Source organism: Juglans microcarpa x Juglans regia, chromosome 1D, assembly GCF_004785595.1.
Source record: "Juglans microcarpa x Juglans regia isolate MS1-56 chromosome 1D, Jm3101_v1.0, whole genome shotgun sequence".
Classification (NCBI taxonomy): domain Eukaryota; kingdom Viridiplantae; phylum Streptophyta; class Magnoliopsida; order Fagales; family Juglandaceae; genus Juglans; species Juglans microcarpa x Juglans regia.
In genome coordinates this window covers 43,706,773-43,722,246 of record NC_054594.1, presented here as the reverse complement: position 1 = coordinate 43,722,246, position 15,474 = coordinate 43,706,773, and the positions used below count along the sequence as shown (strand labels likewise).

The 15,474-nt window shown below is 32.4% G+C and overlaps 1 pseudogene; it reads right to left on the bottom strand.

The window, feature by feature from the left end:
• Positions 1-12,096: 12,096 nt before the first annotated feature.
• On the bottom strand, positions 12,097-13,785 carry LOC121247882 (annotated as a pseudogene).
• Positions 13,786-15,474: the final 1,689 nt, after the last annotated feature.

Below are 15,474 nucleotides of genomic sequence, written 5' to 3'. Positions count from 1 at the left end.
TACACTGAGCCTCTCTCCCATGACTGAATCTGATACATTTTCTAGTTTAAATGGAATTGTATTTGTCACTTTGACTACTGAAATTCGAGAACCATAGATTTAAATTAGTGCTCTGGGGTTTGAATATTCATAGATCCATGACCCATATTGATGGGCACCAAGATGCCACTGGTTCATATCACATATTCACTACAACTTTCATGCATGTATCTGCCATGGTTTTCATATATGTTACCTTTTTCGACTTCTTGGTTGTATGTATCAATCGATCTGCTTGGCCATTGAAATTCCAGAACCCTGCATTTTATTTGGTGCTCTAGGGTTTGAATGGATAATGGATCTATGTATCATTCATAGCACACTCAATGCATGTATCTGCCATGGGTGAATCTGAGACATTGATCTTATATGTTTGAAAAAATTGTTTGTTCTTTGAGCAAATTTGAGCAATTTCAAGTATTTTTTGCATGTTGGCTTTTTCTATGATTTAGGTCACACTGAAATCTGAATCTACCATGGTTGAATGTTGGATTTGTGCTCAGTTTGGACTTGTTGTATTTGGGCACTCAATACTATTATTGTGAACATAAATTTGAGCATCTATGTTTGAATTTGGACAATTGGTTTTTGTTCTTCTTCTTACACCTCATTTTGATTGGCTTTGTTTGGATTGTCTGACTTCATTTTGACTGTTCTTTCCTTCACCCAATGAGAAGATTATTTAGAATATTTTTTCATGATTTGAATCATTAGTCTCTTTGTGTATCCTTGGACTTGTGCTCTAATGTATATGCCATGGCTGAATCTAAGACATTGCACCAATTGGATTGTGGAAATTGTTTGTTTTTTGGGCAAATTATATATTTGTTATTGTGGTATTTCGTTGGTTGTATGCATGTTTGATTTTTATATGATTCAATGCACATTGAAATCCGAATCTACCATTGTAAAATGTTGTGGAATTGCACAGTTTGGACTTATTTATTGCATGTGTTTGTTGGTTTGAGCAAATTTCAAGTATCTTGCTATAATTGATTTGATGGTATCTTTACTTATTGTTCCCATGGACTGAGCTATTGTTGGTTTGAATTACCTAATTTGGACTAAATGAGCTACTTCAAATTTTTATTTTTATGTTCTTATTCATTTTGCATGTTGCTTATTGGGACTTTTGCAGTGTTTGGTACTGATGAATAATTATTTCTTGTTAGGGGATTGCATTTCTACTGTTAGGTTATGATGACGGTGTTAGTGGGGGTTAATTCATAAGTATTAGTGAGGCCCCATCGAGATGGCGGGGTAATCCTCACCCAGATGACCGTATTGCAATTTGTGATAGTTTTCACAAAAGGTAACTAGGGTTTGGGTAAGGTTTTGCAGCTATTTGATGTTGGGCTCCTGTCTCACACATGATGTAAATTCTGTAAACCATTCTGAGCTACATTTAAAACACACAAGTGTTTAAGGAAGCAGATGAGAATGATCTTATTTTCTATTTTGCAAACTGATTTTGTTATTGGATTTGAGTTGTATTAAACCCTTGGCTGTGATGATAAGAAAATCTAAAAATTGTGAAGTGACACTTTGGCACACACCTCTATGGCATGGTAACCTGAATGGCCAATAAATAGTGACAACCGATTGCTGTAGCCATGCTAAGAAGGGTGCCAAATGTGGTCATATGTTACCATAGGGTTTATGAGTCGGCTACCAAAATCACTTGCAAATATTGTTCATAATTGTCTAACATGCGTACCACATTTCTATGTTTACAACTTTTTAGAGATGGTTTCACAAGAGCATGAAAATATGTTTTTCAACAGTTTCCTGACTTAGGAGCTTAAAATTGACCACATTTATGGTGGTCAAGGTGGACAATCTCCCGTGATTTTGAATGACTCTCCACTCCCACCCCAAGTAGAGCCTCACTCTCAAAGAAAATCAGTCAGGGGTGCAAACTTCACCCTCGAAGAAAACAAGTTACTTGTCTCTGCATGGCTAAATAGTAGCATTGATGCAATCCAGGGAACAGACTAAAAACAAGCCCAACTGTAGAAAAAAGTTAGTCAATAGTTCAATGAGTATAAACAAAGTACAAATGAGCAGAGTGTTGGGTCCTTAATATATCGGCAGTCTGCCATTCAAAAGGCGACAAATAAATTTTGTTCTAAACTTGCCCAAGTTGAAGGGTTGAATCAAAGTGGCATGACTGAGCAAGACAAGGTATAAGCATCCACTTTTTATTATTTCCAGCTTTTGGTTGTGATATTTATGTGTTATGTTTCTTTTATCTTTAATGTGTTGTTAATTCTTTGATTTTATGCCTGAATTGGAAGTTTGACAAAGCTAAGGTCATGTATCAATCGCTTGAGAAAACATCCTTTCAATTCAAGCATTTGCAGTTGTTAAAGGACCAGCCAAAATGGAATCAACATTGCACAAAGGACGGGATGAAGAGAAGGTCAACAATGTCCCTGGCATATTCCTGTACCTCAACAGTTGCACCTAATTCACCTATGGATTCAGTTGGTGATAGAGAGGTCGAGAATTTGGTGAATAATGATGTCATTGAATTGGATAAGCCAATGGGAAGAAAAGCTAAGAAGGAAAATGTAAGACCCAAGGCAGGGCATCAGATGAGCTTGTGAAGCTGAGCAAACGTAAGTATACTCCCCTAGAGGAGTCACGTGCTCAAGAGAAATAATTTTTTTGACTCAAGGCCGAGAAGATGGTATATGATCGAGAAAGGGAGGGATATAAAAGTAGACAAGAGGACGAAATACTAAGGTTGAAGGTAGAGAAACTGGAAATCGCCAGGTGGGGGAGAGAGAGTGGAGGGCATAATATTGCTCGATGTGAGTATGTTGCCTGGAGTTCAGCGGGTATATTTTCTGAAACTTCAAAGGAAGATATTGGTGAGACGCAATGCATCAAAAAATTGAGGCTACATCTTTTTTGTAACTTATTTTTTATTCAGTATTCAGACATTTGTATTTTATGTTTGGCACATTAGTATAATTTGCTTGATCGTTGAGACTGATGTTGATGGTTTTTTTAAAAGGCTTTGGCACGTTTGTTGTAGTTTATAATGTGTGCGTTAGCAAGTATTTATTGAAAATATAGAAAAACGTGGTCGTTGAATTTGAGTCTAACATGGATAGATGTTGTTTGATTACAGCTCGACATTACAAATCTTTAAACTATTACAGATAATGAAAATATTACAGTAACAATCTACATATTCTTGAAGAAAACATGTTTTTTAGAATGGAAATTATGGAAACAGAAATACATGGTCGCTACTAATGATAAGATAGAGAATCCAACAGAACTTTCTCTTTATTGTTAGGAATAAATCTGCCATTGATATTCAATTAAATCTACTTGTAGTTGATGATGTGCCGAGCTGTCTCTAATTTCATGATAGTGCTTAATGAAATTGATAAATTCGTTTGTTGGATTGCGCGACAATGTTGGAATATCATCATCAACTTCATCATACTCAATGTTTGGACCCTAACTATCATCACGCTCATCCTCAATGATCATATTATATAGAATAACACATGCTTTCATTATATTTGTTAGCTCATCAACTTTGAAAAATCGGGAAAGTCTATGAACGATTGCAAATCGTTGTTGATGTATCCCGAAGGCACGCTCGACATCTTTTCTTGCTGATTCTTGTGTTGCAATAAAGTTTTTCTTCTTATTCCCTTGGGGTGATGGAATCGTCTTCACAAACGTTGACCACTTGGGATAAATACTATTGGCAAGGTAGTACCCTATAGTGTAGTTGTTGTCATTGATTGTGTAATTGACTGGAGGAGCACGCCCTTGGACAAATTCTATGAAAATAAAAGATTTATCTAGCACATTAATATCATTATGTGAACTAGACATACTAAAAAATACCTGCCATATCCAAAGATCATATGAAGTAACTGCTTCTAAAATAATAATTGGTTCACAGATGTGGCTAGTGTACATACTTTTACAGGCAGCGGGACAATTTTTTCATTTCTAATGCATGCAATCAATACTTCCTAGCATTCTTGAGAAACCCCGTTGTTCACCAACTGCAAGCAATCGAGCAATATCATTGGCCTTTGGAAACCGCAAATATTCATTTGAAAAAACAGTTACGATTGTCTTACAGAATTTTTTTAGGCTTTCCATTGCGGTGCTTTCTCCAATACGTATGTATTCATCCATAAAATTTCTAATAACCCTATACGTCAGCATTCTAAGTGTTACAGTTATTTTTTACATAGAAAATAAACCGAGTCTTCCGGCATTATCTCTTCTCTAGACGAAGTAGGACTCGTAAGCCTCTACCTTATTTAGAATACAGAGAAATAGAGGATGACTCATCTAAAATCTTTTTCGAAATAGATTGGAGGGATATACTGGATTTTCTGCGATATAGTCGTGAAAAGGGTGCTTGTGCCCTTGAATATGATCATGCCGAATAAACTTACGACATTGGTGATTGTCACGATGTCTCGATGACTCTCCATCAGCCTCAACATTAAGAACAACATCCAACTCATCATCATATGACAAGTATATGAGTAATTTGTAAAAGAAAGAAAGAGTCATTTGATGAAGAAAGTTGGAGATGAGACTTGAATTTTTTAGAATGTGAATGCAAACAGAAAATGTTACCATTGGAGAAAAGACAAAAAAAGTTACCGTTGAATAAATGACAAAACATGTTATCATTGGAGGCTGGAATTCAAAATGTTATCGTTATACTATTTTGCAAAAAAAATTTATCATCAATGCGTGGACAGGTATTACCGTTAGAGAAACTGAAAAATGAAAAAAATATTATCATTAGACAAATGCAAATCAAATATTACTCAAGTATATACGGACAAAATCATATTAAAAAATATCATCGCGTTGGAAAATGCATATATTAAAAAAAAATTTATTCTTAATACCGATGTTGAATTGAAAAATAATACTGTATCCGAGAAAAAAATCGTATAAATATTCATAAAATGTGATATTTGAAAAGAAAAAAATAAGACAAAATAGTTAGTAGTTAAGAATGGAAATGGAAGTGAGAGAAAAAAGTAATAAAGAAAGAATAGAAGAATATTATTTTAATAGAATAGAGAAATGATAGAGAATGAGATGTAGAATGTTTTTTTAAAATAAGTAAAATTTAGGATAAAATTATATAAAGTGTACTTTTTAGCAATGTTTTGAATATCATACCGGAAGTTGTACCGGTCAAGGCACTGGAACGAAATATTTCATTTCCTGTATATTTTCAGGATAGTCGATATATGAATAAATTATATATATAATTATAAATAATCTAGTCTGAATTGGGGGTAAAAAAATAAGCTTGTGATTTGAAAAAATGAAAAAAAAAATTGAAGCCGTAATATAGGTTGGTACATGCCGAAATTGAGACCGGTTTTGGCCGGTACGAAACTTATATAAGTACCTGTACCGGCCTAACCGATACTGTACGAAATTGAAAACATTGCTTTTAAACTAAAATTTAAAGAAAAATTTAGTCAACAATGTTCTTTTCCATAAAAAGTTATGTTTACAATGAGCTTTCTTCTTCTTCTTCTTCTTTTTTTTTTTTTTTTTAAATTTTTGTCCTTTTTATTATATTTTATTATATATAAACCGTCAAATATAGCCCGATTATCCCCGATTGCATATCCCGTTGTTCCTAGCAAAACTCTTGTATTTATCATTTTTCTTTCATTTTTGTTGAGTGAAGGACCTATGAAATGTTTTCTTTTCATTTTTGTTAAGTGAAGGACCTATAAACTCAATAAGGCTCGAAGTAGGATTCAAACAGAACTGAATGGAATGACTCGAGAGTACGGGCTATGCATCTGGTTGACCTTTTCTTTCTGGATCCAGAGAGCATAACTATTGCTGTTGTGGTGGGTCTTGTTCTGGATATGGATGTAAATCTCAGAACAGTACCACTAATAAAATGAATCATGAAGGCATCAATTTCAACACTTCCGCTTCTTTGTCAGGATATCAGCCTTTCAACTCTAATTAAAAGTGGAGGATATGTGAAGTTAAGAGCACTGGCATTGGACTCATCAAATGAGTTCAATCTTCAAATTTTGATGATTTTAACTTTAAAAGGCTGGCATTGGATTCATCATATATTCAATTCTCAAGCTTTTAGCTACAGTGTGCTTATCTTCATCTTCAAATTTGAAGAGATCCTGTTCATGGCTAAACGCATTATTTTATTAGAAAAAGTATTTTGTTTTGCCCGTGATGTCGTTAGTTTTCCTTTCTTTCCCTCTGCTTTCTTCCTCTTCCTCCCGAATCCCCTTTTCATCACTACCTTTCTTCCTCTCCTCCCGAAAATCCCCAAATCTCACTGCCTTTCTTCCTCTCCCCGAAAATCCCCAAATCCCTCGCTTCCTCTGCCTTTCTTCATCTCCCCGCGAAAAGCCCAATCCCTTTTCACTTCATCTCCCTTTCTCCCTCTCCCTTTCTTCCCGACTCCCAGAAATCCTCAATCCCTTTCTTCCTCTCCATTTCTTCCCTTCGTTTCCTTTCTTTTTTTTTTTTCTTTTTTCCGCCAGGCTATCCATTCCCTTTGTCGTGAATCTGAAGAACTTCATCTTCGTCCATTTGAAATTAAACCTCCACTGAAGTTCAAGTTCTTACGTGTACGGGGTCCCTTCTCTTCTTCGATTCTTCGACTCTTTGCTCTTGTACGAGCACGGACCTCCATCACCTCCAGGCAAGCTATTATAGCTCCCTTATCTTCTTCGAATTTACGAGTTTCTCCGCTCCGAACGTGATCTGTCTATGTGAGTTCACTCTCTCCCCCGTCTTTATATATTAATCCTATATGCATCTATGAGAAATTTTGATAATTTTCATGTTATATGCATGTATAAGAAATTTTGATAAAAGAGATTTGTATGCCTATCTATGTATTTTTTCTCGTGAAGAAAATTTGCACTCCATGTATATATTTCAATCCTTATGTTGTTTGAGTTGTTTGAAACAAAATGTTGTTTGTTCAATCCTGTTTTTCAAGCATTCTATTGTTTCTTCACGAGTATTTTCAATTAATTTCATTTTCTTAGAGCTTTCTCTTCAATCAATAGCATTGCATTCATTTCTGTTTCTTCACGAGATGCATTACATTCATCTCTATTTCTTAGAACTTTCTATTGGTTCTGGGTTTACAATGCCTTTTGTTGTTGAGTTAGATTAATCTATGATGATTAGTGTAACTTTTACTAGTAGGATACATACCAATATATATATATATATATATATATATGACTGAAATGGAAGGAGGTTATACCAATATATATATATATGACTGAAATGGAAGGAGGTAGAAACTTCCTTCCATTTCAGTCATATATATTTTTGGGAAAACTTCATGTTGTGAGGGGAAAACTTATTTTTGTGGATTATTCTCTTTACATGAACACGTATAAAAATGAAGCCAGGATACAAAAAATGTATTGTCAATGTGATGACTTGATCTCTAGAGATATGATATCTATTCATGGTAAGGCTCTTATAAATCTGCCTCTGCACACTACACAGCCATCCATATGTCAATATGATGGGCTGATTCTTCTCTTTACAGTATAAATTTGATTGTTTTAACTAAATTCCTTTGAGTTATTGACCGTCTCTGATTTTGTTGGTATTTTTTTTTTCATACTCTATATATTTATTGTATAAATTTATTCTAGATATTACCCAAGTTGTCATAATCTTTTAAAGAAAACTATTACTACTTAACAATTTAATCTAAATGAACAATAGGGAAGTAACATGCAGCAGTGGTCTGAATTTTTTATAAATGTGCTGCTTTGTATCTATTTTGTTATGTTATCTTGTATCTATTTTCTTGTGCTGCCTTGTCTAACAAGTTAAATATTACAATTCTTAAAGGATGGACACTCCATTTGAGGAGGATCCCTTCTTCACCACTATTTTACAAAGTGGAGGAGAATGTTGTAATAGCACTCCAATATACCCAGTGCATTCTAATGTTGTGATACAATCAACTCCCATTCATGGTGAAAAGAGGCCTCCAGCAAAAAAAGTTCAAAGAGGTGCATCTTTCACTGTAGAGGAGGATAACTTACTTGTCTCCGGGTGTCTCAACATTAGCATTGATGCCATACGGGGAACTGATTAAAAATCCACTCAAATGTGGGACAGAATTTCTGAATTTTATCACGAGTATAAAAAATCAAATACTGCAAACCGTTCAATTGGTTCATTGATCAATCGTTGGTCTATGATCCATAAATGCACAAACAAGTTTTGTGCATTTCTAACACAAGCTGAATCATTGCACCCAAGTGGTGCGACCGAACAAGATAAGGTATGTACCATTTTCATTTAATAATGTATTTATTTATCTAATATTTACTTTCTGACAATATTCATTGTTATTTTCAGATTGAAAATGCAAAAGTAATGTACAAAGAGATGGAGAAGGGGAACTTCACATTGGACCATTGTTGGTGTCTTTTGAGACACCAACCTAAATGGCAACAACACATAATTTTAAAAAATATGAGGAGAAAGCCAAACGATAAACGTCCAACCAATGAGCAGTCAAGTGAAGTTGCCGACGATGTTGTGGTGGAGAACGTTGAGAGGCCTCTAGGCAAAAAGGCTGAGAAAGATAACTTGAGGAAGTGGAAGATCCATGAATCATGTGATGCTGAGTTCAACGGTGCGTTAGAAAAAATGACCGATGATAGACGGTTGTTCATGGCAGAGAGGAGATCATGGGTGACAAAGGCAGATGAAGTTAGAAGTGCACAACTGGAACTTGATAAGAGAAAGTTCGAAGCGGAGATCATGAGCAAGGATGTTTCTAGCATGACTGCCATGCAACAAGCCTACTTCCTTAATATTCAAAGGAAGATTTATGAAGACTTTTTGAATAACTCTGAAGGTACATTCGACACATCTCCATCCACACCTCATGGATCAGTGTAATTGTTGGCTATGGTAAAAAAAATTTCAGCTTTTAATGGCTGCCCAGCCACATGTTTTGGATAAACATGTGGCTAGGCAGCCACTATGACATCTGAATTTCTTTTGTTTTAAATAGATGATTGTATTTTCGAAAGGTTCATCTGAATTGTGACCTGATGGTATGAGGGAATTATGACTTGATTTTAGAAGGAGAATTGTGACTTGTAATCTGAATTGTGTAGTTGATGTTTTGTGGAATTATGACTTGATTTTAGAAGGGGAATTGTGGCTTGTAATCTGAATTGTGTAATTGATGTTTTGTGGAGTTGTGACTTCATTTTGGAAGGGGAATTGTGGCTTGTAATCTGAATTGTGTAGTTGATGTTTTGTAGAGTTGTGACTTCATTTTGAGAATTGTGAATTGTTTCGTTGATGTAATCTGAGTTTTAGATGCTTGTTATTTACATGATTCCGAGCAAGACAAAAATCCAATTTCTGAGTTTTAGTTGCTTATTATTTACATGGCCAGGAATCATGTTATTAATCAGAATGTGCATTGGTTAAATTTTAATTTTGAACTTGAGTCTCTGTTCCGAGCTTTATTTGGGAATAGCACCACTTTTAGCAAATTTACTTGCAAATATGAATAATTCAAAAATAGTATGGACCTAGATATGGGTGTCATCCGTATGGATAAGAAGGAAAAAATAATATGAAAGAAAAAATAAAAAAAATAATATTATTAAAAAAATAATATTATATTATTATTTTGATGAATCTAATGATTAATACAATGTGAAATTATAGATAATGAGATTTTAGATATATAAAAAATATATATTTTTTATCAAAATTTAAATATACATTTGATGAATTCAATATTAGTGCTATAATGTGACAGCACCAATAGGATTAGTTTTGTGCAGTACGTAGGAATCGACCTTCCCAATGAATTTTGGGCGCTGACAAGGCGGCAAGTAAACTTTTATGATATTTATTGGTTATTTAATTTAGCTAAAAATTAGGAGGCGATAAAATAATATTTTTTATGCAATTAGTTACGCAGATTTTTTTAGCCGTTTGCAAGTTGAGTAAACTTTTATGATATTTATTGATTATTTAATTTATCTAAATTAATAATATATATATTTTATGGTCTATTTCAAGTAAATTCAACAGGAACTTGAAAATTTTTGTTAGATTCCAAATGAATAGTGATAGATTTATCACTTTTCTATTATCCTTTTAATTTTTTTAAAACTTTTTTATATTTAATGATTAAGAAATTGATTATTACTGAAATTATATATTTAAAAATTTTTTTTTAATAATTAAAGATATTAAAAAAATATTTAAGAGAAAATAAAAAAAACAAATACTCTAATAACATAATAATAAAAAAATTTATAATTCTATCATTATCCATTCTAAAGAAAAATGCTTTGGGGACCCAAAGAGTTCACCGAATTCGGTTTTTTTGGTTTTTTTAACTGAATGAATAAAAAAATATTTTTTAATAATATTATAAAATTTTTATTTTTTAAAAAAATATTTATGATGATTAAAAAAATACATGAAAAAAAAAAAAAAAAAAAAAATTATACTGTTCGGTGAACATTTTGGGTCCCGAATTCGGGACGCGCAGCAGTGCTCCATTCCAAATTACCCCTACCGTACAAGTCCTTTCGATGTTAGATTGCTTTTGCTACAACCTTTCGTGCAAGTTGGAAGTGAAAACAAAAAGGCAGAAGCTGGAATTAAAGCATCCCCATCCTCCAATACGGTTTTATTTTCTTGCCAGGTTGTGTTTGACTGCTGATCTATTTTATTATGATTTATAAATAATTTATTATTATTTAAAAATTATTTTATTATTATTTACAAATAATTTAAAATATTTTTAACATCCAAAGTAACCTATAAATGCACGACTGGAAAACTACATGCGTCCAACGTGTTTGAAATTTGGGAAAATACTATTAACTAAACACCTAGCTTTTTATACTAAACAACGTGTTTTAAATGTAAATAACTTGTAGAGATATTGTTATTTTATCGAAATATGTTCATTTTGGAATGATTTTATTCATGCTGAGGTTCCATATTATTTCGTGAAAAATTTAAATAAATAGCGCGGTTAGTGTTACAAGTACTCATTTAGGAGCTGCCTTTCGAGTTTGATAGTTGAGAAAATTAACCTTCGAGAATTGGTCCCACGCGGTCCCAGTTATATGTACCTTATTTTGTCTCCTGAGTCCTGTGGTACTTGTGCAACGTGATTTATTTAAAAAATATAAGAAATATATTTAAAATGAAATGAAATCTAGAATTATAAAAAGAGAAAAATTAAAACTGTTGGTTCCATCTAATCTTTTTATATTTGTGTTTTTAATTTTTTTTAATAAATCACTTGACATCATGATAAATAATACTTTTATATTTATATTTATTTTTTTTTTAATAAACTACGTGACACTACATGAGAATAAAATAAACAGTATAACTGAGACAATATAGTAGTGTTTCTCATTAGGGTGATGCTACATCTATTGAGGGATAATTCCTCACCGAATATCTAATTTTATTTTTTTAAAAATATTTTTTAAATCTTTTAACAATTTTAAAAAATACATTTATTAAAAAATATTCTCTTAACGTTTAAGTAAATAAAAAAGTCAAATCGGTTAAAAATATCTATGGAGATTATAGGTGGGAGAAGAGTTTTGCTTCTCATTAACCATATCCAACTTTTCTTTGGGGATGTAAGAGTTGGCAATGGCCTAAAGTCTAAAATTTAGCTAAAATGTCAACTTTTAATTAGGTGAATTTACATTAGACTAGCTATCTTAAACTCAAAATAATAATATAATATTATATATTTTAATAATATTTGACATTTTTTTTTAATATTTTGCAAACACACTTTATATATTAATTAATAATTTCATTTTAATTAGAGAATTCTTCCTCATTCCAAAACCAGTTACGAACTACATGTACAAGAAATCCTAGGCAAAACCCAACAGCTCTCATGTAATAAATCATCTGTGTCGAAGATTGGTCAAAACTTAAAGCTGACCAACCATACTTTTTTTTTTTAGTAGATCATATCGATATCTCAGGGACCAGAAAACAACGTGCAATATTCGAAAGAACAATACTAAGTTAATCTGTAAAATTTCTGCATAACTTCTCCGTCTTAAAAGATAACCAAACATTAAAAAATAAATAAATAGCTTACAGAAACATAAACTTGTGATTTCTACCAAGCCCTGAATTGGAGTAATCTTGAAACATAACATGATATCCTAATTTCTCAATCAAACAGACTGAAGCCCATATCATCGTCTAATTCCTTTCCCTTCCACTATTTCCTCTTTCTTTGGCTCTGCTGCAGCAGGAGCAATAGCAGCACCGCCGCCGCCACCTGTTGCTGCTGCAACTGCAATAGCACCACCACCACCAGTAGGGACATATGCCAATTTCTCTCTTCCAAATGCAATAAGCTCAGTAATGTCTTTACCCTTCACCTCAGATAGGAGCAGCTCAATCTTATCATCATCAACTTCAGCTCCAACAGATCCAAGGATGTCTTTCAAATTCTCAGCTGAAGGGCTGATATTCCCTCCCAAAACTAAAACCCCGAAAACACACAAAGTTTCAACGGCATTGAACCAATCCAAGTATAAATAGAGTTTTTTTCCTCCAAGACAAAGAGAAAGACAATTATTCACATGAATTCGATACTAGCCTTCTTCCTCCCACCTCCTCTTATCTCCTAATGTTCAATATCATTTCTAAGGTTTCCTGAGAATTGTGGTATCAGCAATCATGGAAGTGACAATATATGGATCCATGTTAGATGCTGGCCTCCAATCCTCAATGTAACCTACCAATTACGATAAAGATTATTATGAACATAAGTCAGAGGTAGTATGAAATGATTTTCTTTTAATTTAATTCTATGAACCCATCTCTAAAAAGACCTCAAACTTCCTTCAATCACACATTAGAAAGATATGCCAAAATGATAATACCAATAGAATCCTATCAAGAAAAATAATTCATTTCTATTTATTGAGGTTGCCACATATTGGTAGCAGAGTATATCTATTATACAACAAGGAAATTTGCCAATAGCCATCTTGAGCTACCGTCCTTCAGTTCTGTTTATTTGCCACATAATTCATTTATGTTTGTTGAGGTAGCCAATAGCCATCTTGAGCAACCGTCCTTCAATTCTATATGGAAGGATTCTTCTCATATTATTAACAAAGATGACGGAGAATTGAACTATTTCTAAATAAGAACTATAATGAAGTGGCCTAGAGAGAGATTCAAACATAAACTTGGGGTTATTACCGTTTAGTCACTCCCAAATCCTGCCCCCACAACTTAAAGATTGTCAATTAACGACATTTAAACTAACTAATCTAGATTCAAACATAAACTTGGGGTTGTTACCGCTCATTCATCCCAGCTTAATCTAGGTGATTTCTCCTACCAAACCATATTATTATTGGTATCAAAGTCTCCCAAGATCAGTGAAGTAGAGCAACAAACACCACATTTCCAACAAAAAGCATCAATCTATAATGAGTTAAGTCATCTCGGTCTTGGAAAAATAAGACGGGACGAAAGGGAAGGTACCCTTTTGCGCATGCGATGAAACTCACTGGACTTTGAACTCGTTGTGGGTGACTTCTGGAGGCAAAGCATGGGGAGCTCTCCCTTGAGGTTGACCACCCCTTCGTTGATTTCTTCTGTGGTCTTCACCTTAATTTCATTTATTTTCTCCTCTCGCTTCGCCATCATTACTACCGAGGATGAAGGGTTTCGGAGTAACCCCGTCTAAGGAGGCACGCGAATCACGCTAATGTGCTTGATTTTAGTGCCATTGACGGAGGATTTGAAGATTGGGAAATGGGGTTGTGAAGAGAAGTTGATCGACGAAAAGAAAGCAATTGGGAGGCTCAACATCTTGTTCTTCGTAGCTACGTTTTGTTTGGAGGCTCAACATCCTGGACAACGTGGAGGAAATTGCAAAACTGTTGGACGACATTCACCGGCAATGAGGGAGAGAAGAGGGACGAATGAGGGGAGGAAGCTTGCGGGTTGGGCAGAGAGAAAATAACGAGGGAAAGAAAGAAGAGGTTGTTGATGAAAATAATAAAATAATGTGCGAAGGGTGAACAGTGACTCGCCAATAACGAAAGAATAATATAGAGAATTTATTGTAGCAGTGTACACTTTATACTCACTGTATAGCTGCTTCTAGTTAATTGTTCTTAACACTCATTTGAGGAGATGTATAGTCTAAATAATATTACATCATGTATACAAAATAGATGCTCCTAATAATAATTTCTCTCTATATTTTTTTGAAAGTCTCTTAGTTTACTGTAGCTTGTAGCTCACATATTAAGCTTTGGAATATAGGCTATTCCAATATAGATATTTTTTCTAACATATAGCAAAATTACGAACTTATAGCGATATTTAGTTAGATCATTACCACTTATTATGTGGTTGGCACATAATGGTCTCTATGATTGAAAGTAGCAGGTTATCCCACGCTTCATCAATTAATGATGTAGGTGTCAACACTCACTATTATTTTCTTTATTCTTATATGAAATTATTAGAAAGTATTCATTATATTTTATTTATCATGATAGTAGAGAGTATGAAAATTATTATTGTTCTTATTATGATTATTATTATTATAAAAAATAATATTTATAGTATTAGAATGGATAAATTTTATGTATTTCATTTAAAAAGAATAAATTTTATATTTACATAAAAAATAAAAAATTATATTTTTTGTGAAAATAAATGAATAGTAAATCTTAAAATTATATTTAGTATTATTTTATTATTTCTTAACAAGGAAGAAAAATATATATTCAACTTTAAGATAGTGATAGGGTTACTACTCATTTAATATTTATATGTATTAGAAATTTTTTTATTTTTTTTATTATTTTTTTAAGTATTTTTTTAACATTTTTAATTATTATGAAAAAATTAAAAAAATATAAAATTTTATTAATAGTTACTTTCTTAATTATTAAATAAAATAAAATTTTTTTAAAAAATTAAATAAAAATAATAATAAATAAATTGTAAAAAGATAAGAGTACTCACAATGATTTTGTAAAATTTATTTTTATGTAAAATTTGAAGAAAAGTAGCTTGAAACTACTTCCAATGGATCCTTTATTTTCAAATGTATTTTACATTTTACTACAGTATTCAGCTAAATGTAAAATAAACTGTTCACAAATGTAAAAATATTTTATTTATTTATTGTCTTCTCATGTACTTTATCTTTCACAATAATTTCTCTTTTTTTATACTTTCTTTTAACAAACTATTAAATAATATAATATAAAAAAATATATAAATTGATATATAATATATTATAAAAATTAATATATAAAATAAAAAAATATATTTTAATAATATATTTTAAAAGATAAGATACATAAATTATTG